The sequence below is a fragment of the Mustela nigripes genome, chromosome 4, assembly GCF_022355385.1.
Source record: "Mustela nigripes isolate SB6536 chromosome 4, MUSNIG.SB6536, whole genome shotgun sequence".
NCBI classification, from domain to species: Eukaryota; Metazoa; Chordata; class Mammalia; order Carnivora; family Mustelidae; genus Mustela; species Mustela nigripes.
The window spans coordinates 32,326,608-32,347,240 of record NC_081560.1 but is presented as its reverse complement, the minus strand read 5'-3'; positions in this window follow the sequence as shown (position 1 = coordinate 32,347,240).

Genomic DNA, 20,633 nt, shown 5'->3' with positions numbered 1-20,633 from the left:
TGGGATCGGGAGGGAGACAAAGCGTAAGAGACTCTTAATCTCACAAAACAAACTGAAGGTTGCTGGGGGGAGGGGGGTAAGGAGAGGGTGGGAGGGACATAGGGGAGGGTATGTGCTATGGTGAGTGCTGTGAAGTGTGTAAACCTGGCAATTCACAGACCTGTACCCCTGGGGCTAATAATACATTATATGTTTATTAAAAAATTAAAAAATTATTTAAAAAATAATGATGGAAGTCAGGAGACAATAAAGCAACTTTTAAAATATGCTTAAAGAAGGGTGCCTGGGTGGCTCAGTGGTTAAAGCCTCTGCCTTCTGCTCAGGTCATGATCTCAGGGTCTTGGGATTGAGCTCCACATCGGGCTCTCTGCTTAGCAGGGAGCCTGCTTCCTCCTCTCTCTCTCTCTGCCTTCCCTCTGCCTACTTGTGATCTCTGTCTGTCAAATAAATAAAGGAAATCTTTTTAAAAAAGAATAAAAAAATAAAGTATGCTTAAAGAAAAAAGAGGTCCCACAGAATTCTATAATAAGTGAAAATATCCTTCAAAATTAAAAGAGGAGCTGTTCTTTGTTTCTTCTTTTTCCTCTTACCTTGGGAATAAGGGCTATACTCCACGAGTACAGGCAAAATGGAAACAAAGCAACCCAAAAAAAGTCTAAAGTCAACTCTTGACAGGATCAAAGTGAGCCATAAAAAAACTCAGCTCTCCCTGAAAAGAGCATAATATCATTCAGGGTCTCTATAAATTTTCATCCATTATATGCCCCTTCTAAAAAGTAAAACAAAACAAAACCCAGCAAGCAAATCAACAGAAAAGAGAGCCAGAAGTAATTTAAAGTTTTGATTTACCAAAATAACTTTTAAAAGTTCAAAAAGCAACAGATAATTTTAACAGAGAACTGGAACTCACACAGAAGACTTAAATAAGAATCCTAGAATGGAGGGAGGGAGAAGGACAGTAGTGACTGAAATTAAGAACTAGATAGATGGTTTGAGGGACTATCTAGAATCAGCAGAACAGTAGACTAATAAACAAGAAGAGAGCTTAATGAAAAGTACCCACATAATACACAGAGAGAATTAAAAGGATATAAAATATAGAAAGGAAAATAAGAGATTAAGTGAAAATGGCTAGAGAGAAAGAATGGGGCTAAAGAAATATTTCTAAGAATTTTCCAAAATTAAGAAAGATAGAAATCCACATATTCAAGAAATCTACAAACTTGAAGCAGAACAAATACAGAGAAAACCATTATTAGGCACATCACACTTAAATTGCTGATAAAGACAAGGAGAAAATATTAAAGCTGCGTGAAAAGACAGGCACAGTAGTTTTGTGGGATAGAACCCAAAAGGCTGGCTTTTCAGAGGAAACTGTTGAAATCAGAAGACAGTAGAATGGGGCGCCTGGGTGGCTCAGTGGGTTAAGCCGCTGCCTTCGGCTCAGGTCATGATCTCAGGGTCCTGGGATCGAGTCCCGCATCGGGCTCTCTGCTCAGCAGGGAGCCTGCTTCCCTCTCTCTCTCTCTCTGCCTGCCTCTCCATCTACTTGTGATTTCTCTCTGTCAAATAAATAAATAAAATCTTTAAAAAAAAAAAAAAGACAGTAGAATGACGTCTAAAAACAAACAAACAAACAAACAAAAAGAGGGGTGGTGGGTGAGACTGCTAAGCAGGAATTCTGTAATCATTGTAAATATCCTTCAAAAATGAAGACAAAACAAAGACACTTTCAAACAAAAGCTAAGAAAATAAACATTAAGATAGTTCATTAGACTGAGGGAAAATTATACCAGATGTACTATGGAATTGCAGGAACAAATGAGCACTGGGAAGGGTAAATTTGTGGGAAGAGATAAAATGGTATTAATGTTAAGACAGTTATTAAGTGATAGTAATATCTTGTGAGATTTAAAACATATAGAAGGAAAATGTATGACATCACTAGCACAAAAAGCAGGAGGGTACTCTGATTCCAGATTAGGTAGAGTGAGTAATACTTTGTCTCTCCCACTGAATACAGAGCTACAACTTGGAAAGAATGCATAAAGAAATTATTTGAAGACTATGAAAAGGAAATGGTAGTAGATGAATTGAAGAAAATGGAAATTTTAAGTACTAATAAGTAATGAAGAGTTTCTTACTTTGTAATTCCTCTGGTATCCTGAAGCCTGGACCCAAGGTAGTCAAACCCTTTAAGTGGGTACCTTCTATGAATAGAGGGACCTACAGGTGAAATCTCCAGAGAAGCCCTCTGGTTTTGATTCAAGGAGTCTAAAAGAGACTCCTAATATACCAGAGAGTGGGAGAAATCCCCTCAGTGCTATTCCTCTACCCTATATCTCTTAAATCTGGGTCTCCTGAAAAGTCCCATTTTGGTGTTGGCAGTAGTGACAGTAGCAACAGTGAGAGCCCACATGTGCCTAAAACTCTGACAGATGGGAAAATTCCTCTCCAAAAAGGGGTGTTGTGGTCTCAAGAAAGCAGGACAAAATTCCATTGCCATTTTTTCTTCTCTTCCTTTCTCTTCTGTTGTGTGGCTCCAGAAATGGGGATAGTCACAAAAGTAAATGGCAGAGTGAGATAACTAAAGGCAGTTTCTGGCCAATGAACCAAGAAGGTGAGTCCTTGAGAACCAGAAAATATCTGGGAAGTCAGAGAGAATGAGGAATTGGAAAAGAGACCCTTAGCGTTGTATGTGAACTCTTGTGCCTATTTCAAGCTGTACACATGTGATCTGACTCTAAATATCATACCAAAGACTTTGAGAACAGAACTATGAGACAGACCACCTCCTAGGTCCCAGACATACCCCTATGTTTTATATGTGTGAGACAGGCATGAATATCATTGCAAAGGCTTTGAAAATTGAAATAACTTCAGAACATGAAGCTACAGAAAGCTGGTCAGAGTTTTTAGCTTGAACCCAACTGGATTGATTGTATGCTAAAACAAGACTATCAGCAACCTCCATAGGACTTAATCTAGACCCAGAGTCTTCTAATGATCTATTCAAAATGTCCAGGATACAATAAAAATTACTTGGGATACAAAGAACCAAGAAAAATCCAAATCATGTAGGAGAAGATAATCTACAGACAAGAATTCCTAAATGACACAGGTGTTGAAATGATCAGAGACTTTTGAAGCAGTAATTATGAAAATGTGTCGAGAAGTAAGGATGAATACTTTTTTTTTTAAAGAAGATTTTATTTATTTATTTGAGAGAGAGAGCATGAGCAGAGAGAGGGGCATAGGCAGACTCCCCACTGAACAGAGAGCCTGGACATGGGGCTCAGTTCCAGGACCCTGAGATCATTACCTGAGCTGAAGGCAGATACTTAACTGACTAAGCCACCCAGGCACCCCAGGATGAATACTTTTGAAACAAATGGATAATAGAAAATACCAGCAAAGAAACAGAAAACAGAAAGAGTAACAACATAGAAGTTTTAGAACCAAAATGTGCACAATTTTACAGTGATATATTGAAGTATTTATCTCACTAGCCAAGACCAAGAGCAAAATGGTGATGAAAGTGTGAGTGAACATGAAGACAGATCAGTAGAAATTATCTAGCCCTAAAAACGAGATTGAAAGGAAATGAACAAAGCCTTCGTGATCTGTGGAACAATTCTACAAGGTGTAGTATGTCATGGAATCCTAGAAGGAGATGAGAAATATCCCATTGCAACAAAAAATATTTGCAAAAATAATGGCTAAAACCTTCCTAAATTTTGTCAAATCTGGAGATTCTAAAAGCTCAGCAAAACCCAAACAGGATAAACTCAAAGAGATCCATGCCAAGACACATCAGAATAAAACTGCTAAAAGCTAAGGGCAAAGATAAAATCTTATAAGCTTAGAAAGCAGAAGGAAATCAAACAATATTTTTATTTTTATTTATTTTTTAAAGATTTTATTTATTTGTTATTTATTTATTTACTTTTCAAGATTTATTTATTTATTTATTTGACCAAGAGAGATACGAGAGAGGGAACACAACCAGTGGGAGTAGTAGAAGGAGAAGCAGGCTTCCCACTGGGCAGGGAGGCCAATCCGGGACTCGACTCCAGGAACCTGGGATCATGACCTGAGCCGAAGGCAGATGTCTAATGACTGAGCCACCCAGGCACCCCAAGATTTTATTTATTTAGGAGAGAGCGAGAGCACAAGCCTGCATGCACAAGCCGGGGTGGGGGGCAGAGGGAGAGAGAGAATCCCAAGCTGAGTGGGAAGCCCCACTCAGGGCTGGATCTCAGGATTCTGAGATCGTGAGCAGAGGTGAAATCAAGAGTCTGACGCTTAATGGGCTAAGCCACCAAGATGCTCTAAACAATATTTTTTAAAGCTCTGAAGGAAAAGAACCCTCAGCCCAGAATTCTATATACAATGAAAATATCCTTCATTAATGAAAGTGAAATAAAGACTCTCAGATGAAGATGAAGAATTCACTGTCAGCAGACCTGTTTAAAATAAATGCTAAGAGAATTTCTTGAGACAAAAGGGAAATGATATAAGAAGAAAACTTGAAAAACCTGGAATGAAGGAAAGGCAAGAGAAATGATAAATAGCTGGGTAAATGTTATAAACTTCTTCTTCTCTCCAGGTATTTAAAACACGTTTGATGATTGAAGGCAAAAAAGGGAAAAGTCTAATAGTGTTTTCATTGTGTGTAGATATAATACATAAGAAACTACAGTATCAAGTGAGGAGAGTAAATGTACTTTATATGGTGAGAACTTTCTACATTCCAACTGAAGTTGTAAAATGCTTATTTTAGAATCAACTGTAAAAAGTTATACATATATAATATAATCCCCGTAACAATGACTATACAGAGATATAGCAAAGAACAAAAAAAATTAAAATGTTCAAATAATTTAAGAGAGCAGACCAGAGCAATGAAAAACAAAACTAAGAGACAAATAATTAAATGGTAGCTAAAAATCAAGACATACTAATAATTATATAAAATCTATATGGTCCCAACATAAAAATTTAAAATTTGAATAAATAAAAACATAAAACCCAACTATATGCTGGGTCTCGAAGAAATTCATTTCAAAAACTCATTTCAAATGTAATAATACAGGTAGATAAAAAAAGAGAAGGCTAGAAGATACATCATGTAAACACTAAAAGATGAAGTAGCCATGTCAGTATCAAAGTAGGTATCTGAGCAAAAACATTTACCTGAGATATTGAGGGACAAGACATAATTATAAAAGGGTCAATTTACCGAGAAGAAATACAATAGTAAATGTGTATGTGCCAAACAACAGGCTTGCAAAACTTATGAAGCAAAAATTGACCAAACTGAAGAAAAAGCAGACAAATTAACAATCATAGTTGATATCGACATTCTCCTCTCAGGAGTTGGCAGAACGAGCAGACAATTAGCAGTGAGCAGACAATTCTTGCTAATGCAGAAAAGTAGCAAGATACAGAACTCAAAAATACCATCAACAGATTGAATGTGGTTATTTATAGAATGTCACTCCACAACAGCAGAATATACGTTCTTTTCAACTGAACATGAGATATTCATGAAGATGATATGCTGGTTAATAAACATTAGCAAATTAAAAGAAGTGAAATTATACAAAATATGATCTCTGATTGAAATGGAATGAAATGGAAAATCAGTGAGGGAAAGAAATCAAGGAAATCTATGAACTTTTGGAAATTAAGCAACATGCATCTAAATAATCTATAGGTCAAAGAAGTCTCAAAAGATATTAGAAAATACATGAACTAAATAAAAAGGCATGATTATGAAACCATGTTGCATACATCTTCTAAGTCAAGAATAAATATTGTAATCTCTGGGTTAACTAATAAAGAAATAATAAAATGAATAACTTTTCCATTTGTCTATTGCTACATAACATACTGCCTGCCCCCCAAATTACTGCTTTTTAAAAAATATTATCTATTTTTTTAATAAATTCAAGTATAATTAATATATAGCATTTTATTAATTCCAGGTGTTCAATATAATGATTTAACAATTCTACATGTTACTCAGGGCTCATCACAACGTGTGCTCTTAATTTCCTTCATCTCTTTCACCCATCTGTCTACCTCCCTTCTGGCAACCACCAGTTTGTTCTCTATATTTGTCTGTTTTTTCTTTTTTTTTTTTTTTTTTGGTCTTTTTCTCTGTTTTATTTCTTAAATTTCATGGACAAGGAAATCATATGGTATTTGTCTTTCTCTGACTTCTTTCATGTTGTTTCAAATGGCAGGATTTCATTCTTTTTTATGACTAATATTCCACCTAAATGTCTGCTTTTAAAAATTGAAATAGATTAACATATAACTAATTTTAAGTGTACAACTTAATGATTTGATGTATGTATATATTGCAAAATGATTACAATAAATTTAGTTAATGTCCATCACCACATGTAGTTAAAATTATTTTTTTCTTGTGGTGAGAGCACTTAAGCTCTATTGTATAACAACTTTCAAATATACAATACAATGTAGTTCACTATAGTCTCTGTGTTGTATGCTACATCCCTAGGACTGATTTATCTTGTAACTAGAAGTTTGTGCCTTTTGACCCTCTATACCCATTTTATCTGCTCCTCAACACATCACTGGCAACCAGTCTGTTTGCTGTATCTCTGAGTCATTTAAAAAAAAAATTTAGATTCCACATATACATAATGATACAGTATTTTCTTTGACTTATTTCACTTAGCATAATGATCTTGAGGTCCATCCATGTTGTTGCTAAAGACTAGATTTCCTTATTTTTTTTTAAGATTTTATTTATTTATTTGACAGACAGATCACAAGTAGGCAGAGAGGCACGCTGAAAGAGAGAGAAGAAGCAGGCTCCCTGCAAGGCAGAGAGCCAGATGTGGGACTTGATCCCAGGACCTCATTTGATCTCAGGATCATGACCTGAGCTGAAGGCAGAGGCTTAACCCACTGAGCAACCCAGGCACCCCATAGATTTCCTTATTTTTAATGGCTGAATAATATTCCATCTCTCTCTCTCTCTTTCACACACACACACACACACACACACACACACACACACACACACACACTTTATTTCTTAATGGACACTTAGGTTGTTTTCATGTCTTGGGCATTGTGAATAATGCTGCAAGGAACATGGGAATGCAGATATCTTTTTGAGATAGTGATTTAATTTCCTTTGGATAAATTCCGAGAAGTGAAATTGCTGGATCATATGGTAGTTCCAATTTTATTTTATTTTATTTTTTTAAAAGATTTTTTAATTTATTTGACAGAGATCACAAGTAGGCAGAGAGACAGGCAGAGAGAGAGAAAGGGAAGCAGGCTCCCTGCTAAGCAGAGAGCCTGATGTGGGGCTCGATCCATGTGGGATCATGACCTGAGCCGAAGGCAGAGGCTTTAACCCCCTGAGCCACCCAGGCGCCCCTCCAATTTTATTTTTTGAGGGACATCCATACTGTTTACCATAGTGGCTGTACCGATTTACATTCACGCAAATAGTGTACAGGGGTCCCTTTTCTTCACATCCTCATTAACACTTATTTCTTGTCTTTTTTTGATATTAGCCATTACAATAAGTGTAAGGTAATATCTCACTGTGGTTTTGATTAGCATTTCCCTGATTAGTGATGTTGAGCTTATTTCCTGTACCTGTTGGCCATCTGTGTGTCTTCCTTGGAATAATATCTATTAAGGTATATTTTTTTCATTTGTTAATTGGATTTTTTTCCTTTTGAGTTGCATAAGTTCTTCATGTATTTTGGGTATTAATTCCTTATGAGATAAGTCACATCTCTCATTCTGTAAGTTGTTTTTTTCACTTTGCTGACAGTTTCCTTTGCTGTCCCAAACCTTTTTAGTTTGAGGTAGTCTTCTTATTTATTTTTGCTTTTATGGTCTTTGCTTTTGTTGTCAAATCCAGAAAGTCATCACCAAGAGCTTACCACCTATGTTTTCTTCTAGGAGTTTTATGGTTTCATGTTTTACATTCATGCTTTTATTCCATTTCGAATTGATTTTTGTGAAAACTGTAAGATAGGAGCTCAATTTCATTCTTTTGTGTGTGGCTATCCAGTTTTTCCAATACCACTGATTGAAGAGACCATCCTTTCCCCTTTGTATACCCCTGTCTTATTTGTTGTAAATTAATTGACCAAATATGTGTAGGTTTATTTCTGGGCCCTATATTTTGTGCCATTGGTCTACGTGCTTTTTATGCCAAAATCATTGTTTTGGTTACTATAGCCTTGTAATACAGTTTGAAATCAGTAAGTGTGCTGTCTCTAGCTCTATTCTTTCTCAGGATTGTTTGGCTACTTACAGTCTTTGTGGTTCCATACAAATTTTAGGATTGTTCTATTTTTGTGAAAATGCCATTAGAATTTTGATAGGGATTACACTGAATCTATAGACTGTTTTAGTTTGCACGGACATTTCCACGTGTTAATTCTTCTAATCCATGAACATGAAATAGCTTTTTATTTACTATGCCCTCTTCAATTTCTTTCATCATTGTCTTAGTGTTTAGTGTACATGTTTTTAACCTCCTTGGTTAAATTTATTCCTGGGTATTTTATTCTTTTTAATGCAATTGTAATATGAAATTGTTTTTGTAATCCTCTTCCTGGTTCATTACTAGTGTATAGAAATGTTACTGACTTTTATATATTGATTTTATAACCTGAAATTTTACTGATTTAATTTATTCTAAGGGCGCCTGGGTGGCTCAGTTGTTAAGCATCTGCCTTCAGCTCAGGTCACTGCCTTCAGCTCAGCTCCAGGGTCCTGGGATCGAGCCCTTCTTCTGGCACCCAGCTCAGCAGGATGTCTGCTTCTCCCTCTCCCACTCCCCTGCTTGTGTTCCCTCTCTTGCTATATCTCTGTCAAATAAATAAATAAAAATCTTTTAAAAAATTATTCTAACAGTTTTTTTGGTGGAGTCTGTAGGGTATTTTATGTATAATATCAAGTCAGGTGCTTTCTTTCTTTCTGATTTGGTGACTTTTTCCTTAATGACTTTTTCTTGCCTAATGCTCCACGTAGGATTTCCAGTACTATATGGGATAAAAGTGGCAAGAGTAGACATCTTTGTCTTAGAAGAAACCCTTTTATTTTTTCACTATTGAGTACACAGCTTCTGTGGTTTGTCACATATGGTCTTTATTGTGTTGAGGTACATTTCCTCTCTACCCATTTTGTTGAGAATTTTAAATCAGAAATGGATGTTGAATTTTGTCAAATGCTTTTTCTCTGTCTCTTGAGATAATTATTATTTTTTAAATTCTTCATTTTGTTAATGTGATGCATCACTTTGATTTATGCATGTTGAAATATCCTTGCATCCTGGAATGAATCCAAATTGATCATCATGTGAGATCCTTTTAATGTATTATTATATTCAGTTAGCTAATATTTTGTTGAGAGTTTTTACACCGTTGTTCATCAGGGATATTGGCCTGTAATTTCTTTTCTAGTAGTGACCTTGTTCTATTTTTGTATCAGGGTAATTCTGACCTCATAAGTTTAGAAGTGTTCCCTCCTTTTCTATTTTTTTAAAGAATTTGAGTTGGATTGATAGTAATTAATCTTTAAATGTTTGCTAGAATGCCCTGGTAAATTGATATGATCTGGACTTTTGTTTGTTGGGAAGTTTTTGACTACTGATTCAATATCCTACCCAGTAGTAGGTCTGCTGAGATTTTCTCTTCATGACTCAGTCTTAGTATGTTGTATGTTTCTAGGAATTCATTTATTTCTTATAAGTTTTCTAATTTGTTGGTACATAATTATTCATGGGACTTGCATGATCCTTTGTATCTCTGTGGTATCAGTTATAACATCTCCTCTTTCATTTCTAATTTTTAGTTCTTTTTTCTTGGTGAGTCTAAAGTTTGGTTAATTTTGTTTATCTTTTCAAAGAAACAGCTCTTAGTTTCATTAATCTTTTCTATTGTCTTTTTAGTTTCTATTTCATTTATTTATTTCTTTTTTTTCTTCCTTTCACTAACTTTGGGCTTTGTTCTTCTTTTTCTAGTTCCTTGAGATATAAAATTTCTTGTTTCTTGATGTAGGCATAATCACTATGAACTTCTCTTCAGCTGTTTTGGCTGCATCCTATAAGTTTTGTGTGTTCTATTTCCATTGTTATTGGTCCTGGGATATTTTCTATTTTCTGATTTCTCTTTAGATTTCTTCTTTGACCTATCATTTTTTCAGTAGGATGATGTTTAATAGCCATGTATTTGTGGATTTTCCAGTTTTCTTAAAGCAATTGATTTCTATGTTCATACCATTTATGGTTGGAAAAATGCTTGATATGATTTCAGTCTTCTTCAATTTATGAAGACTTGTTTTGTGGACTAATATATGATCTATCCTGGAGAATGCTCCATGTGTATTGTCCATCACTAGTAATCAGAAAAGTACAAGATAAAACAGAAACAATCAGCTTTATTGAAGCCATCATATAGGAAGAAGTTTAAGTCAGTTAATATTAAGTGTAGGTATGGCTATGGGATAAGTAATGGATACTCATAGACTGCTGATAGGTCTGTAAATTAATATAGGCTCCTTGAAGAGTAGTGTAGGAATGATGTAGTAAGGCTCTCACCTGGAAACAAGGAGGTTTGATTACAAAGATACTATTTTTGAAGGTATAGGCAGAGGAGCTGTTACCACTCTCAGACTGGAAGGAACAGGAAGTGAAGGTTCCTGGAACCCAGAAGATGTGAATCTTGTCGAGGTGCAGTCCCCTTCAGTTAGGGTCACAGACAGCAGTCTTGCAGGGAGGAGAGCCAGGTGAATTAATACATGAACCTTGCTCTATTTCAGATATTCCACTGGGGTTCTCCATTGGATAAATCCAACCAAGAGTTTAAAGGTCTTTTGATGTGGTTCATAGATTTAGCTTTCCAGGGTGGTCTAGGGTGAGAGAAGATCTGGAGGGGCAAACAGAAACACCTGGCAACATCAATAGTTAATGATATTGAAAATATCTGTGCCCTACAACTAGCTATTCCACTGCTAAATATAGCTAAAGAAACTTTGTCATGTATATATAAAGACACATACACAAGCATGTGCAGTAATACTGTTGAGGATAAATCCAAAATAACTCAAAACTCTATCAGTGGGGGGCCAGGTTGGTAAAATGTGGGATGGACATAGGATGAAATATTATACAACCGTTCAAAGGAATTAATTACATCTTTGCTTTTTAACATGGATGCATTGGAAAGCAATGTTGAGGGAAGAAGCAAATTGTAGGATGAGACAACATACATATAACCCTGTATTAGTTGGGAATAGTTTTGGCACCATTAACAGAAAACTCAACCACAGTGATTTAATCAAAGACGAGATTATTTTTCTCACATTGAAGAGTCAGACTATCTAGAGAGGATGCAGCTAGACCAGGATATGTACAAGGAGGGTTCTTTCATTGTTCTTAGTGGATGGCTCCCTTTTATGGCTTCTAGGTATTTGGTAGCAGTCCCATATCTATGCTTAAAATTCTATCACTTCAGATTATTTGCCAATTCAGTTAACTTGGATTTTCCCATATCTTTAGTGGTAGTTTTCAAATAGACATGAAATGAGTAAATATCTTTCTAGTCAGGTGAATTTAATGAATAAAAACCTGAGAAAATGTGTACTGTTCAGGTGGATAAACTCTGGCACCTCCTTTGGTGTATAAAATGTTTCAGGGAGATGAGGTCCTCTGTGACTTGGGAAGGTAAAAGTGTGTTAGGGCAGGTATCAAGCTGACAGTCTGACCACAACTGAGTCACACACCACCTTACACCATCCAGTCTTCATCTGTATGGGACAGTAAGAATACAAATCCAGGTCTCTCCACTATGACAAGAGAGTTTAATAAGCTTGGCTTTATAGACCAATGGTTTCTACTTCTGATTTGTGGCTGCTTGCACCCCTCTGTATTTGAGTATGGTACAACCTGATAAAAAGGGAAAGGGGAAAATAAAGAGACTCTTACCAAATAATTTATCATCTGTAATACCTACTAACTGTATCTTGTAGATTGTGAATACATCTCTGTCAGTTTAGACAATTTAAGTATTTTTAGTTACATAACATTACATGATAGAAAATATTTCTCTCAAACAAAAATATGGTCCTGGAAATTAGAAAAATATGACTTTTTTTCCTCAGGTAGAGTATCATTTTTTTGTATGTAAGGCACTGTAATAAATGCTTTAGATGAGTAATAACAAATTATAGGCTACCATTTATTTAATGTATGGCATATACTAGACATTGTAGAAAATTATAAGCCTTAGTTCACTAATCCTTGTAACAAACTTACAGGTTTAATTCAATAGGTTTATTGAAAATTAAATTGGTTAAATGACTGGCATATAGTAAATGCCCAGTTCAAGATAATTTTTCAGTATGATTATTATTGTTATGTTCATGTCATAGATGAAGAGGCAGAGACTTGGAGGGCTTAGCTAGCTTTCTAAAAGCTGCACAGCTAGTAAGAGGCAGAGCTGAAACAGGTATACAAGTCTGCCTGGCCACAAATCTTCTAATTATAAAACTCTACAACCCCTTCTATGTCACTACAATGAACACTCTTAACAACCACCCTAGCTCAGGATAATCTTTATTTTTCAAATTAGGAAACTAAGTTTCAGAGAAAAAAATTATTAATAATAATCATGTATTTCATGACTTATACAAGGCACTGCTGGTGACAGCTGGGGTCCTTAGGAAGCAGATACTGAGGTGAAGATTAGCATACTGGACATTTCTTTGGGAATGCTCCAGAGAGCAACACCTGTGCAAGGGAAGGGAGGAGGCAGGAGTGGACAGATTGGAGAGAGATCACAGCCTCACTGAAGACTTCAGCCATGCCTACCAGGAGCTCTGCAGTGGGGTGGTCATTTAGGGTTATCTTGAGTTGGGATGAGGTCTTCTGTAGGTGGGACCTTTAAACCCCTAGGTTGATTAGCCATCCCTGGAAGTAGCTTCAGGGAAGCTGTTGCTCTGGGGAAGGCAGTTTGCTTTACTGGAAAAAACTCCCATAGAGGCCTGTCTGCTCCCTGCACTCACAGCGGCTGGGGCAGTAAGTCTTTTACTCCTAAAGGGAGATCTAGGAACCACATCACAGAAGCCACTTAAGGAACCAAAACCTTACTAAGAACAAAAATCTGCATCTTTTTCTTTCATGCTATAAGGCCATTCCTATTTTATCTAGAAGCTGATTTAGGGACTTTTGTAACAACTTTAATTTTTCATTTCTCCATTTTAAGTCCAGTCTTGGTTGGCTACAGCTAACCATGACTATATTATAATACTGCCACTAATATGAAAATTAATTATAATATTACCCCTGACTGGTTACTACTGAAGATTCTAGGGGTCTCATTTTAATTCCTTACACTAGGGGCAGGAAAAATTATACATCTGTAACTCCCCAAATTGGTTTAACATTAATGAGCCTGAATCCATGATGAGAAGAAATTTACTTTAAATTCAGTCTAAATATTTTCTAAAAGATTTCACATATTGGGAATTATGCCAGTTTTCCTTCTGTGACTGTGTTTTATAGGCGGGCATAGTTGAGGCTGAGTCCTAACCCCACAAGGAAAGGTAAGTCAGTCTTTCACCATATTCTCAAGTGTGGGAATCTGATTAAAGAAATAAACCACTCAACCACACCTGTTCTTATGATGCAGTTTCACAGTTTTAACACTTACATCCTTGCAATAACAGTAACCCTATTGTCTCACTTAATAATAATGTATTTAGGTTTTCTGATCTCATATAAAATATATAATATATAGGTATAATGTCTTACACATACTAAGCACTCAGTAATCATTGAATGAGTTGAAATGTCATTCCTAGTAATTATGCCAAAAATATAAAATTGGCAGCAACCAAAATTAAAATCAATTCTCATACATTAGATCTCTGAATGTGAGATCAAAAGCAAAACCACTCATGAGGAGTTCAATTTGCTTAGGAAATACTGATTCTTGTAAAGCCCCTGAGGTTTTGTTCTATTTTCAGAATTCCAAATTGAATGTATTTCTGAAGAAGGCATCATTCTGAGTCAGTCTTAGAAATAATCTATTTTACAGATGAGGAAATCAAGACCCAAAGAATGTACACACTAATGACAACAGCACAGGAACCTAGGCTACTTTCTATTTCATGTGCACTGGAGAGGTGAGGTACAGGTTAGGGGGTGAGCAGGAAGGTGGAGCATGTTAACAGTGACATGGATTTCAAAAGGAAAAAAAGTAAGAGATTAAAGTGTTTGAAAGACTCCCAAGAAGAAAATTCATGGAAACAATTATGAAAGATCAGTCAAAAAGAAAAGGGTGATATTATTATTTTATTGAGAGAAGTTCAGAGATGATGCCACTCCTGAAAATGTCCTTATTTTATTTTATTTAATGATAAAGAAAATACTGTAATGCAGCATTAAAAATTTGTTCATTTTGTTTCGAATATTGATAAGATAGTCTTAACTTACAGGTACAAAAATATAATAGAACATTACTCAAATGGCTTAGAATTGGTTTCTCTAATAACTAACAAATGTGTCACATAAGTCCAGTATAACATTTATATTGGCACTTGAAATAAATGTATTACTCACTAGTGGATGTGCCAGAAAGAAAATCCCCACCCTATTTCCACCCCCACAGAGCTACAAATTATTTATTAAGCAGCGACAGAGTGACTTGGAGTCAAACAGAAGTCATCATGGTTATCTGTGTTCTTAAAGATTAACTTTCACAGTGTTAAGATCAAAAAATGTTTCACTCTAAAATCATTCCGTAAAAGAAACCAAAACTCGATTTTGCTTCTGGTGCTTGAAATTGTAACTGGCTTAATTTCTGAGTGATACCCTTTTAGAATTTTAAATAGCCTGTTTTCCGTATTTACTAAATGCAGTAAATTTAAGTTAGGTATTAGCCGAAATACCTCCCACAGGAAAGCTTTCAAAATTGAGAGTGTAGCTTTGCTTTACCCATCATTTATCTAGCTCTAATGTATCCTAGTCAAGCCTAGGTGAGTCTTTCCCTTCTGTTTCCAATAGACTTTAGGTGCTCTGAGAATTTTCGGCATTGTGTGATACTAACTTAGGACTAGGTAAAGCCTACGTGAGAAGTATTTAGCTAATGTTTCTGGCTTCAAAAAAATTTTGTACACTCTTTTGGGCCAAGCACTATACTAAGCTCATAGCAGATACCCTAGAAAATATTGGTTAAGGATTTTCTCTGCCAGGATGAAAGTGTGAGGAGCAGCATGGTATTACTCCCCAGAGAAACAAATAAAAGCTAGAAAAAGCTATAAAAATACAACCTTTATTTAAAGTCTCTGGAAAGAGTCCTAAGGGCTCAGAAGCAATGAGGAAAACATTTACACAAGGAAATTTACTAAAACTCGGGAAGAATATTAAATCAGGATCCATTCTCTCCCTTACAACCTGCTCCTTGCAGCCCAAGTCAGCCAGCTTTGCAGGAGCTCCACTCTGGGCTGCCTCTCCTTTAAGTTACCAAATAAGGATTACCATATCTCATCTGGACAAGCCACCAGTTTTCTTATGCTCCCCCAACTCTGAGCTTACGTGGCTAAATTCAGGTGCATAGCTGATTGAGTTAAGGGCTTTATCCTTCCATTGAGCCCCACAGGATAATGAGTGGATCCCAGAAATTGCAGGCTAGCTCACTTATAGGGCAGAGTTGTAAGAATCAACCCAGTAGACCAGAGGCTACTGCCTTACCCAGCACTCAGAAAGTGGCTCAGAGTTGCTGCCCAGGGGTAGAATCTGTCTGTAAGGAGAGCTTGAAACTTCTCCCCAAAGGAACTGGCTTTATTTGAAAGAGAATGTGGAGAAAATCAAGCCTAAGGTCATCCTCAAAGACAATAGATTTTTTTTTTTTTTAAGATTTTATTTATTTATTTGACAGAGAGAGAGAGATCACAAGTAGGCAGAGAGGCAGGCAGAGAGAGAGAGGAGGAAGCATGCTCCCCGCTGAGCAGAGAGCCCAGTGCAATATAGGGCTCAGTCCCAGGACCCCAGGTGCCCCAAAGACAATAGCTTATTACTTTTTAAAATTTTATTATGTTATTTACCATACAGTACATCATTGGTTTTTGATCTAGTATTCCACGATTCATTGTTTGCGTGTAACACCCAGTTCCCCATACAATACATATTCTTAATCAGGAGCAACAAGCTAAACCAGAGGCCAGCTAGTTCACCAGAGGGCAAGAAACAGCTAAGAAGGGCCCTCCCCTGGTTGGGGTAAACCTCAAAATCTGATGATCAGACTGCTGGGCACTTCACGCCCCAGGGCATGCCATGTGAGCAATCAATCAGTAATTAGTGGAACCTGAGGGTTGGGTGTAATAACAAATGTGGAAGACAGCCTATCAGAATAATCAGAAAAGGAGACAGTTAAAAAGGGCCCAGGAACTTAGAAGTCTCAGGAGATTCCAACATGTTAAGAGGTACATGTGGTGAATCCTAGAGCAACCATGAAGAAAATAACTAAAAAATACGGTGAAAAAAATCATTAAAAGACGTTTTTCTATGTAAGTCATATAGAAAACAAGAGTAAAATGATAGACATTTCTGTCCAGTATACCAATAATACACAAATAGTAACAGGAATGTGGGTGGATTAAACAATCAAAAGGCAGAGGCTGTCTATAAATTAAGATAACTCTTAGTTGTAACTCTGTGACCTTCAACTAGATTGGTGAACTACAGGTTCGGGGGGCTAAATCTAGGCAGCCACCTGTTTTTCTAAGTAAAATTTTCTTGTACCACACTCACTTCCATTCATTTACGTATTGCCTACAGGTGCTTCTGCACTGCAATAGCTGTGTTAAGAAGTTGTGACAAACCGCATGACCTGTAAAGCCCAACATATCGACTATCTGGCCCTTTACAAGAAAGTTTGTTGACTAAACTAAAGGAAAACTAACTAAAGGAAACCCAGTTTGGAAGTTCTTCTTTAACTAATTCTATTCTCAAGGGCAGTAAAAAGCAAGACCATCATTTAAGAGTGAAATGAGCAGGAGGTCTTAGAACTTTGAGGACAGAGAATCATTAAGTAGTTATCCAGTGAGAAAGCTGGTAGACATACTGGGGAAATCAAATAGAGTTGCCAGGTGGCACTAAGCACCCCACTTAAGGAAAGTGGCAAGTATGCATGCTTATCTTTCTTTGAAAGAGGTGTTTTAAATGGATTATTTCGGTTCCAAAGCTGATTCTAGGATATAGGAACATTTTTGATCCCAACTAATTCAAAATTAAATACTAGTTAATTAAAGTTTTTCTACTTTCAACTGCATAGAATTAACACTTGATTTACATTTCTGGGTGGTTTTAGAAGGGTCACTGTAGGAATTATTTTAAGAAGAGAAGAAAAATGATTTGTACGGTTCTGTAAAAGAATGACTATTTCAGAAGATACACCCCTCTTACGTTAAAGCACTATAATTAAGTCAAGAGGGTAGGAAGAGCTTATTATACTCTAGGTAAAATTAGCAATTTTTAAGTGATGAGGAAAATCTAATTTATTCTATTGATACTTTATGCATGAAGAAGGAGTTTTTAAAAAAGATTTATTTGAGAGAGAGAGAGAAAGCATAAGCAGGGGGAGGAGCAGGAGGACTCACTGCTGGGTAGGTAGCCTGATGCGGGATTCACTCAGTCCCGGGACCATGGGATCAAGATCTGAGCCAAAGATAGACACTTAACTGACTGAGCCACCCAGGCACCCCTGAAGAAACAATTTAATCACAACAAATGTTGGCCTATTTACTTTCAGTCTGAAAATTATACTATATTTGTCAAGGAAGTAAAAACATACTTAGAATATGCAGATAAAATGGACTTTACAGTATTTCTTTTCCTTGAATAACTAATTATGTTGAAGTACATTGGGGCAGATCACTATTTTAAGGACTATAGTGATCTCTTTGGAAAGCAAATATTTGATCAGTTTGCATTTCATAGTTCATGCTAGTATTTGAGAGATGCATACAGTTTGGTTTGATTAGAGGAAAAAGACCATGACCTATTCAGCCATAGACAAGATCTTTCTTACTGTTAAATAATCAGGTAGTATGTCTGTTTTGTTTTGTTTTTAAGGAAACTAACTTCTGTTTGACTAAGTGTGCTAGGAGTGAAACATGATCTGTGTTGAAAGAAGAACCTATTCTATCCTAGTCTAGTTTAGTTCTAAGTCTTGAGCCCATTTAAATTGCGGGGTATCAGAAAAAAAAAAAAAAAAACATCTTGCTATGGAACTTAGGATAAAACATCAGACACCAGTTTCTTCCAGTGATATATGGTGGAGTATATTCTCAGAAAAGGAACGATGTAAGTCTTGCTGCTTTGATACATACAAGAGCAGAAATGACCACTAATTATAGTCCCTTATGCTACTCTTATTTTCTATAATTTTTTCCTTTTGCTTGAGGTTTACCTTTCAGCAGTTGTAGATCTGTAGATCTGCATCTGTTCTAAGTATGGTCGTAAGTCAAGCCAGATGTAACTATTATATTCCTGTGAAATTGGGCCTGACCTTTTTTACCTTCACTTTTAAAATCTGAGTATCATCATCTTGATTTCAAAAAACCAAAACCATGTATTACATTTCTTTAGATTGATATGAGAAATTATTTGCCACATGCTACTCAGTTTCAAAACATCTTTAAGAATGTTATATATAGGGGCGCCTGGGTGGCTCAGTGGGTTAAGCCGCTGCCTTCGGCTCAGGTCATGATCTCAGGGCCCTGGGATCGAGTCCCACATCGGGCTCTCTGCTTGGCGGGAAGCCTGCTTCCCCCTCTCTCTCTCTCTGCCTGCCTCTCCATCTACTTGTGATCTCTCTCTGTCGGATGAATAAATAAAATCTTTAAAAAAAAAAAAAAAGAATGTTATATATAGGGGCACCTGGTGGCTCAGTCGTTGGGTGTCTGCCTTCAGCTCAGGTCATGATCCCAGGGTCCTAGGATCGAGCCCTGCATTGGGCTTCCTGCTTGGCAGGAAACCTGCTTCTCCCTCTCCCTCTCCCCCTGCTTGTGTTGTCTCTCCATCAAATAAATAAATGAAATCTTAAAAAAAAAAAAAAAAGTTACACATAGTACATATCATAGTTCCTATGGATGCATTACATAAAAAATTTTAAGGTACTTTGTGCTTTCTATACTATTTTCTAAATTTTCTTTTTAAATTTACATTTGAAATATTCTCCCTAAGTTTTTAATCCATAATTCAAAATTTTTACATTTTTTAAAAATTTTAAATCATTTTTTAAAATTTATATTCAGCATAACAGTATTGTTTTTGTACCACACCCAGTGCTCCATGCAATCTGTGCCCTAATACCCACCACCTGGTTCCCCCAACCTCCCAACCCCCCCACCACTTCAAACCCCTCAGAATGTTTTTCAGAGTCCATAGTCTCTCATTGTTCACCTCCCCTTCCAATTTCCCCCAACTCCCTTCTCCTAACTCCCCATGTCCTCCAGGGTATTTGTTATGCTCCACAAATAAGTGAAACCATATGATAATTGACTCTCTCTGCTTGACTTATTTCACTCAGCATAATCTCTTCCAGTCCTGTCCATGTTGCTACAAAAGTTGGGTATTCACCCTTTCTGACGGAGGCATAATACTCCATAGTGTATATGGACCACATCTTCCTTATCCATTCGTCCATTGAAGGGCTTCTTGGTTCTTTCCACAGTTTGGCGACCGTGGCCATTGCTGCTATAAACATTGGGGTACAGATGGCCCTTCTTTTCACTACATCTGTATCTTTGGGATAAATACCCAGTAGTGCAATTGCAGGGTCATAGGGAAGTTCTATTTTTAATATCTTGAGGAATCTCCACACTGTTCTCCAAAGAGGCTGCACCAACTTGCATTCCCACCAACAGTGTAAGAGGGTTCCCCTTTCTCCATATCCCCTCCAACACATGTTTCCTGTCTTGCTAATTTTGGCCATTCTAACTGGTGTAAGGTGATATCTCAATGTGGTTTTAATTCGAATCTCCCTGATGGCTAGTGATGATGAACATTTTTTCATGTGTCTGATAGGCATTTGTATGTCTTCATCGGAGAAATGTCTGTTCATGTCTTCTGCCCATTTTTTGATATGATTATCTGTTTTGTGTGTGTTGAGTTTGAGGAGTTCTTTATAGATCCTGGATACCAACCTTTTGTCTGTACTGTCATTTGCAAATATCTTTTCCCATTCCATGGGTTGCCTCTTTGTTTTCTTGACTGTTTCCTTTGCGAGATCAGGAACACGACAAGAATGCCCACTCTCACCACTCTTGTTCAACATAGTATTAGAAGTCCTAGCAGGGCGCCTGGGTGGCTCAGTGGGTTAAGCCGCTGCCTTCGGCTCAGGTCATGATCTCAGGGTCCTGGGATCGAGTCCCGCATCGGGCTCTCTGCTCAGCAGGGAGCCTGCTTCCTCCTCTCTCTCTGCCTGCCTCTCTGCCTACCTGTGATCTCTCTCTATCAAATAAATAAATAAAGTCTTAAAAAAAAAAAAAAAAGAAGTCCTAGCAACAGCAATCAGACAACAAAGAGAAATAAAAGGTATCCAAATTGGCAATGAAGA